The following is a 9,591-nucleotide window of genomic DNA, read 5'->3' on the forward strand; positions in this document are numbered from 1 at the left end:
ATTCTCTGCCATTCCTATTGGAGGGAGTCCCCACCGTGATGAACCTGGGGTTGGGATGTTGAAATACAGTGAGATGACAGCTCTTCCAATTTTCAACAGCACTCTCTGTTTGGCCTGACTGTTGACGGGCCTTCTAGAAAAAAAAAAACCCACCTCATGTCATATCCACAAGTCATATACAGGTATGTCTGAGGAGCTGGGGGAGCACAGGCGAAGGGAGGACCGACAGAGGCAAATCCAGGCAGGGCTCCGGATTCTTATGAGAGCACTGTCAGAAAGGAAAGCCTGTAGTACGACCAGCCACACCCAGCGTCGGGGCTGGAGGACTGATTAGCGTGGCCGTTCTGGGACCAACACGGTGGCTACTACCTAAACGGGTCCAGGCCTCGCTACTCCCTACGGGTGTCTTACACGTGTTCTAGGAAGGAGGGAGAGGGCCAGGTTAAGGCTGCATGTGACACTAAAGGGACTGTGTTGTTTGTTTTTTAAATATATCTTTATTGATTTCAAAGAGAAGGGAGAGGGAGAGAGAGAGATGGAAACATCAGTGATGATAGAGCCATCATCAATAGGCTGCCTCCTGCATGCCCCCGACGGGATCGAGCCCGCAACCCGGGCATGTGCCCTGACTGGGAATGGAACCACAGTCCCCTGGATCCTAGATGCTCAGCTGCTGAGCCACGCCCAGCCGGGTGTGGACTGTTTTTGATACATTTGAGAGCCATCAGAATCCACTGTGTAATTAAATGTGAGCATGGGTTACTCGGGTATGGCAATGGTTAGTATCACCATGAGATGGTTCTCATAGTTTTTCTTCACTTTTATTTTCTCTCTTGATTAAAATTTTACCAATTTCCAAAAACATGGAATCCAACAGTATTTACAACTTACTCAGCTGATTTATGTGTGCTTTTGACAGCTCTGTCACATTTGTGATGGTTTTTTGTTATTTTTTGTTCTGACATATTAGGAGGGCATTTGAGGATGTTACAGTTGGAGGTGGGGTAGGCCTGTGCTCCCTGCTGCTCTCCCAGCATGTTTAAGGGAGAGGCTTCCCTCTGGTACAGTGGCAAACAGAAGAGAGAAAGCTGTCCTTACCCTTTTTAGAGGAAACAGCAAGAGCTGTGCTGCTGCTAGTCCTTAAGGAACCTTCATCTGAATTAGAAAAAGTCATTTCCAGAGGACAGTCACAGCCCCTGGGGGCATGGCCTGGTACCCCTGTGCAAAGAGAAAACAGCTTCTTCCTCCTGGAGGACATGTGAACCAGCCGTGAGTACCCATGTGTGCCCCCATGGAGTGCTCTTCACCGAGCAACCTACACAACTGTGCAGAACAGCACAGCCGTATGCCCCGGCCCCTGTCAGAGAAGCTCATGGGCACATCTCTGAACATAGCACTGAGAGGAGGTCCAGGAAAGAAAAGTGACACAAGCATTGGCCTGAGAAGCAGAGTGACCAGCAATGGTCCAGATAAGTGGTATCAGTGTTAGTGGCAGCCCAAGGGAACCATGGAGTAGGGATCTACATAGAATGCAAGCAGTGGTCATAATGTGTTGTCAAATAAAGTCTATTTGGAAAATGAGCAACCCTCTCAATGTGTTGGTTTTGTATACTCAAATATTAATGCCTTTGAGATATATTTTTTCATCCAAAGAAAATCTACGCAAACTGTATTTTGTGCCAGTAATATGCTGCAAAGCAGAGAATCCATTCCCATCTTGGACCAGTTTGCTTCAAATAGAGGTACCAACCACACTTATTAATATTTTTCTCTTTTTTAAAATATATCTTTATTGATTCCAGAGAGAGGAAAGGAGAGGGAGAGAGAGAAATAGAAACATCAATGATGAGAGAGTCATTGATCGAGCCTGCAACCCGGGCATGTGCCCTCACCGGGAATCGAACCCCGATCGCCTGGATCCTAGGTCGATGCTCAACCGCTGAGCCACGCCCGGCCAGGCGCATACTTATTAATCTTAACATGGGCAAATTCTTTCACAAGTCAGGCCCAATAGAGCCCTAGCAGGATGAACCATTGATGCAACTCAGACCCCACTAGGAACAGAACTGAGGGGTGAAATGACCTAGCTGAAGGGTCATTTGTCGATGTCCAACAACAAGGAGCAAGCCAGGACTGAAGTCCAGCCAGTATTAGCATGAGGAAGAGAGCACAGCAGGTGACTCCCAGCAGCTAAAGGTCCAAGGTCTAGGGCAGCAAGTGGCAGTCCTGCCCTGGTTCTGGGTTAGCAGCCAGCACTTAGGAGGTAAGGAAAACACATCTTGGGCTCCCCAGAAGCGGGAATTCACAAGAGTTAGCAAGAGGATCAGGATCGTAGGCCAGCAGGGGTTTCAGGAATGAGATGCCCACTTACACGGCCTGGCCATCATGGGGAAAGCTACAGCTGATCTCAGAAAAGATGCTGCTTGAGCTGATTCCAGCAGGCAAAGAAAAGTGAGAAAGGTTTGCCGTGAACAGTCAAGGAGGCGAGACACAGTGAAGCATACTCAGGGCATTTCAAGTCCTTGGATATCGCCAGGGTGGAAAGCCAAAGACCCCGAGCGTCTCGGGACACGCTAAGAAGTTCATCCCCCACGGGGATGGGAGGGACCGTGGGAGCTGGCACCCACCCGCATCGCCGCACTTCTCCTTCCTCTGAGAATGGAAAACGCTCCTGTCCCCACTAGGTTTTAGCGGGGCATCTGCCAGTCCAATCAGGGAGTGTAGGTATTTGCCAGCCTCCCTTGCAGATGTGAGTGAAGTTAGAGGAGTATAATGTTCATGTTACATCATTTAAAAGAAGCCACTTGCGCCTGGCCAGCGTGGCTCAGCGGTAGAGCATCGACCTCGGATCCAGGAGGTCGCGGGTTGATTCCCCGCCGGGCACATGCCCGGGTTCGGGCTGGGTCCCCGGTGGGGGGTGTGCAGGAGGCAGCAGATCAAGACTCTCTCGATCAGTGACACTCTCATCATCCATGTTTCTATCTCTCTCTCCCTCTCCCTCTCCCTTCCTCTCTCTGAGATCAGTAAAGGCACATTTAAAATAAAAATGAAAGGCCGCCGCCTGCTCTCCCCGTGTTTTCCGTCTCCTCCGGGCGGTCTGGGACTCCGAGGCTCTCCCTCCCCCCGGGCAGCAGCGCCCCCGCGCGGGCGGCCGGGGCTGAGCGCGTGGCCGCGGGGCTGCGGGGCTGCGGCGCGGATTGGACCCGCGGGGCGCCGCGCCCTGGAGGCCCAGATCGCAGGGGCGTGGGGTCCGGGGCAGCCGGGATGACCCGCGGGGCGCCGCGCCCTGGAGGCCCAGATGGTAGGGGCGTGGGGTCCGGGGCAGCCGGGATGACCCGCGGGGCGCCGCGCCCTGGAGGCCCAGATGGTAGGGGCTTGGGGTCCGGGGCAGCCGGGATGACCCGCGGGGCGCCGCGCCCTGGAGGCCCAGATGGTAGGGGCTTGGGGTCCAGGGCAGCCGGGATGAAGTCCCCGGAGCGGGAAGCCCTCCGCGCACACATGGCCCTCAGCAAGTCCTAGGAGGCCCTGAGCGAGGCCCCTTCGCCTGCGTCCACCCCCTCCCCACCCCGTCACCCATCCCCTTGGGGAGACCTTGGCCCTCCCCAGACCAGCTCCTCTGCTGGGCCGCCGAGGTCCTTGGAACTGCCCCCCAGCTCCCGCCTGCAGGAGGGGGACGGAGAGGTGGCCATGGGGCTTCTGGGCAGCCCCTCGCCAGAGGCCGCGGGCCTGGGAGATGACGCTCCAGCAGCCGCTGCCCAGGGCGGCCAGGGCATCCCGGCCTGGGCCCGGCACCCACCCGGGATCGAACCTGCAACCGGGGCTGTGCCCTGACCAGGAATCGAACCCTTCACCTTATGCAGCTTTTGGTGTACAGAACACGTCCAACCAACTGAGCCACACTGGCCAAGACTGGGTGTTAGCATTTTAAGGAGACCCCCCACCCTCACCCCCCACACAATCCCACCTCTCACCCCCCACCCCCACTCCCCACCCCCTCACCCCATCCCCTCACCCCTCATCCCACCCCCTACACAATCCCACCCCCTCACCCACAGCCCCCCAACCCCCACTCCCTCACCCCCACCCCCCCAACCCCCACTCCCTCACCCCCACTCCCTCACCCCCCACCCCACCCCCGCCAGGAGTTCTGGCCTCGAACTGCCCCCTCCCCAGCCAGGACCTCTTGGCAAGACTGTAACTCTTGATGTTTATCCAACCAAAGACTGTTCCCTGCTCAGGGAAAATAAAATTGACTATGAGTATGTCTAAAAAGAGAGAGAAACCCAGCCTCAAACAAGCGAACAAGGAGCACCCCCTGGAGTGGGTGGCTCACTAGGAGGAGAGGAACCTGGGTCCCAGGATGACCCTGAGGAGCAGAGCTGCCTCTTCATCCTGGACTCCACCTTACTGGACTACAAGTGAGAGAGAAATAAATTCCTTGTGTCCGTCTTTGGGGGCCTCTTTGTTATAGCACCATAGCCGGAAATCTAAATGGGAGGAAAGAAAAGATAGTGCTGAGGCTTCTCATGTCATTCCCAACCTTAGTCAGAAATGGCTAAGGAACTTGGAAAGACAGACAAACCTCTCTTTTATGACTGCAGCTGAGTGAGGCTACGGCTAGCAGATTGCAAGGAAAGCTCTTCTGCAGCCTTGGCTCAGAAGAGGGAGGGAAAGCCCCCTGAAACAATGACCTTCTAGCTGGTTGTGAGAGCCTAGATCATCCACAGCAGAACAGCAGCTAGCAGTCACCTGAAGGTCTTCCTTGCACCCTGCCCAGCAAAGCTATGCCCGCTGTCATCTTCAAAAGCTGACTCTAGAACAAGCTCCCAGTGAAGACTTCACTGATCAACTCCACTTGGTCATTTTGTGTCAATCACGTTTGCAGATGGGAAAAGTTCTTTTTAATGCCCCTCTATTTCCTGAAGACGAAGGGTCCTCTAGTTGAAAGGCTGTCTGTTTTGCTAAACAGTCATTTGTCAGGAAGGCAATTTCGGAAGTAGAAACGGGTAAAATGCACTCCTCGGAATAATGAAGAGCTCAGGAATCTGCATGGGGCTCTGGGAAGGGGGAGTGAAGAGCAGCAAAGCTGGAGGCTGAGGAGCTGGGTGGCAAAGGGCCCCACTGGCAGAATCAGGGGAAAGGGACAGTGCCTGGGGAAAGGGGGATTTCCAAGTGAATTGCTGCAATGTACGCGATGTAAATCATGTCACCCCTTCTGCAAGTTCTGCTTGTTCACTAAGACCCTGGTATGAGATGATATAGGGCGTATGAGATTGAATACAAGCAGGGGAAAGCTGAATTACACAGAGCATAGGAAAAACTAGAGCAAGGAAAGTGAGAGTCAGTACCAGGGGTCAACAATTCTAAAATTTCAAATACCTTTCTTTAGTCACTAATTCTATGATTTAAAAATGTATACTGGACTGTCATAATCTGAGAGTTACCATTCACCCATTATTGAGTGCCCATTATTGGGATAATTGCTAGCAGTTATTAACTGCTTATGAGGGTTCAGAAATGGAGAGATTTCTACTAGTTGAGAGCAGGGAAGGCAACATGGAAGAAGTTTTATTTGAGTTGGGTCTTGATGAGTGGATAGGAATTGTTCATGCGAGGCTTTTCAAGGGAAGGGAACAGCATGGACAGTCTGACCAAAGCTAAAGTCACTTATTTTTTTCAATAAATATTTATCAATATCTATTATGTGCCAGGCACCATGCTAGGTGCCAGGGATTATGAAGATGAATTTGGCCTCGTAGGCTTCTGCTAATATATCTGTAATTTTGCCATTCATTCTGTTATTGGTTTGCCCCATCTCTCAGGTCTGTCTTGGCCGCATTTCTGCATGGCCAGTGTTTCTCTCTTGAATCCATGTGTATGTGATTCTTCTTTTGCTCCTTAAATGTACTACTTTCAATCTATTCTAGTGCATTTTAACCTGCTATTGATGACCGTTTCTCTAATTTATTGAGGTCAATTGAATTTTGATCTTCTATATCCTTAGCACATCCATTTGCTTGGGGTCATATGTAATATTTATGAAGACTTTCACTTTCTTTCCACTGTCTAGACCCACATCTCAATACTCTTTTGTGCCAATAGATAGTGAAGGATGGAAGTAAGACAAGAAATATAGCCCCAGAATCCCAGGTTACAAAAACCTAGTATATCTGTAATTGACCACAGTTTTGTTAACTGAAATGGCAATGATCTTTTAAATGACACTTAAAACCGTTATCAGCAGATACCCGAGCACTCACCACATGTAAAAACGGTGATGCCCAATGCAATGGCCCCTGTTCTTGAGAAGCTTTCGGTCTAAATAGGGAGGCAAACAGATCATGCACATGCATTTCTTTGGCAGGGCACTTTTGTCCCCTCTTCCTAATGGATTAAGAGAGAACAAAAGTGAGAATGTGGGAGCATAAGGAGGAATTCCCTTCTCCTCTGTCCTGTCCTCTTAACTAGCGACCTTCAGCAGGAAAAAAGAGTTGTTAACCTGATCGGTCAGACCCCAGGATATTCATTAGTCCACATTTAACCAGTGCGGGGTCAGCAGTGATTGAGAGGTCACGTAGTCATGTGTGCTGCTCTTGCTCCCCACTGCCTGCTGAGTAGGCTCAGCCCAGTCTCCATTCAGGATACAATCAGATGAGGAAAGCCGGCGGCTTTGCAAATCCAATCATCTCCTTTTTCTGCAGGCATGCCTCTGCCCGCTAGCTCCAAAATTCAGAGGGCGGAGGAGGAGATGGAAATGAGGATGCTTCACTTCTGTCTTAGACCTAAGCCGTGTGATTCGACTCAGTCTTTTAGCAGAGTCTTGTTCTAGAAGTTATTGGGTGCTAGCTCAGCTATGAATAAAATGATCCTTTAGTTTCCATTCTAATTTCTCCCTTGTGTATAGTTCCCCTGGGAGCCCCAGGGAGAGGCCAGATGATTAGCAGAATAGGGTTTGGCAATTTCTGGTCCTCAACTGTGGCAGACTATTGTTGGTCTTAAAGTTCCACAAATTTGTGTGCCCCTTCCTGGGGATTACACTTCCCTACCCCACTGATGTCAGACTTGGCCAGGTGACCTTGTTCTGATCAAGAATATGGGAGCAGATCTAACATGTATGGGTTCCAGGCAGAAGTATTAGGAGCTGGTAGATGATTCACCATGATCGCTACTTCTCTGCCATGAGACCAACGTTGTTCCAGACAAAGGTTGCTCGATCAGCTTGGGTGCCAGCATAAAGACAACCTAGAACACAGCCAAGCTGACCTGCAACAAACATACATGGTATTTCAAGAAATAAAACTTTGTTGTTATAAACCTCTGGAATCACTTGTTTCCGCAGCCTAACCTGGCTTATTCTGACTGATAGTTACTTTATTACCATCTGTATCAAACACCACTGTTTCCCTTCCCAACAACTATTCTCTTCATTTCTCCTAAGAGAGCCCCAATTTTGCCCAGATATTCACCTAACTCTACATGTGCTTGGGGGAGGAAATTCTAATTCCCAGTCCCAGGGGGTGAATCATAATTAATTTTAGCCGTTTGTGATGGTTCCTTACTCCTTGCTGGTGACTGATTCACATGAGGAAGAGTGTGGGAAGTCTGCCTGAGGGCTTCTGAGACAGGTTTTCCTTGCTAATAAAATGAGACACATGGGAAGAAACAGTCTCTACGCCTCAGCTGGACATCATGTGCATGCCTATGTGAGCTAGAATTGTGGCAGCCGTTTTTAACTGTGGGAACCCTCCCCTAAGGATGACAGAGTGAAAAGATGGAAAGAATCTGGGTTCCTGATGTTACTGAGCTGTTGAATGAACTAACTCTAGAGTTGTTCTACCCTTAGATTTCTCCTTACATTCATGAGATAATACATTTTCCTTATTGTTTAAGACAGTTGCGTCTGGAATGGAGGGGAAAAGAACGAGTTTAGCTTTCGGGATACTAAGTGATGGTAGGGCAGCATCCTTTCATATTGCTGAAGCTCAGGAGACAAGTCAGGGTTAAATCTGAATTTGGAAGTCATCTATGGAGAAATATTACATGAAGTAATACATTTTAGAAAATAATCCTATACCTGGGATAGACCTCTGTTCTTGAGGAATTTTGACACTGTAACAAAACATTTTTCTATACAAATGTAGCCGTTTCCTAACTGGATATGCCACTGTCTCACCTCCTCAATTACCCAGCCTCGAGAAGGGAGATCAGAGGTGGTAGCAGCCTCCTAGTGAGGAAGAGCAAAGGCTGTGAGGAAGTGATGGTTACATCTGGATCTTCAGGTCCTGATCTCCTCAAGCCTAGGTTTGGGGATCTTGGTAGCCATTTGAATATGACAAACATTGCAGTCTATGTAGATGACTATGAAAATGGGTTTTAAGCAACTACTAAATTTACTGACTCAAATTGTTGTTCCAGGAAACTATGGTTCTGATAATCTTACAAACATCCTATGCATGATACTGCAGAAGCTCAGTAGGAAGCATCAGGGTCAGGAAAATATGTACAATGGGAGATCAAGGAAATGGTCTGTGTAGAAGACAGAGCCTCTAGTGTTCCAGGTTGATCTGTGGTTAGGAGAGAGTTTTGAAAGTTACTAATCCATAAGGCACTAGGTTACTGTTACTTTAAGAAAATACAGTGGTGTGTGTGTGGGGGGGGGATTTTGTAACATAAAAGGGTTCACTTAACATTGCTTGAAAAAGAATTACATCTTGAAATTCTGTTTAGACAGAGCTTTCCCAAATGCACATTTAGTGGGTAAATGCATGCACCTCCATAATATTTACTTTACAATGAAACCTATATCTTACTCGAGACATCTTACCCCATTTCTAAGTTGTCATTGCTGGGCCTGCCTTGAAATTACTCTTGCTTCCCTAAGCCAAAACCTCCACCACCACCTATATTTTGATGAGCTGGAAGAACAAATGCAATCTCAAAAGATGGCTAACTTCAGTCTAGCCCTTATTTAGAAGGAAAGTCTGGCTTCAAACGCTGTTTGCAGACAGAATTTGTAATTGACCAGGACCAAGGATTATGCTTAAAGATGACTCAGTGGTATGAGCTGAGGAGGAGGACCAGCCAGTGGTAGCGGTCCCCCTGGCTGAAAAAGGAGGCAGTCCCAGGTCCGTTTTCATCACATTGAGGTTCTTCAGGCCCAGAACTGCTGCAAACTAGGAGGGGTGTCCAATGTAAGGACACCCGAGACCCTGAGAAACGCACCTTCAAACTACCTAAACCGGAGTCGGCTAAAACCCGACTCCCCTTCAGTCCCCACCTCCAGCTGCTAAAACCCGACTCCCCTTCAGTCCCCCCCTCCAGCTGCTAAAACCCGACTCCCCTTCAGTCCCCACCTCCAGCTGCTAAAACCCGACTCCCCTTCAGTCCCCCCCTCCAGCTGCTAAAACCCGACTCCCCTTCAGTCCCCCCCTCCAGCTGCTAAAACCCGACTCCCCTTCAGTCCCCCCCTCCAGCTGCTAAAACCCGACTCCCCTTCAGTCCCCACCTCCAGCTTCGGGCCAGTGTTTGGGCAGAGTTCCAAGGCGAGGGTCCAGCTGGGGGCCTCGCCAGGTGACCTTCGCCAGGCTCGAG

The sequence above is a fragment of the Miniopterus natalensis genome, chromosome 9 (assembly GCF_054644295.1).
Source record: "Miniopterus natalensis isolate mMinNat1 chromosome 9, mMinNat1.hap1, whole genome shotgun sequence".
Lineage (NCBI taxonomy): Eukaryota > Metazoa > Chordata > Mammalia > Chiroptera > Miniopteridae > Miniopterus > Miniopterus natalensis.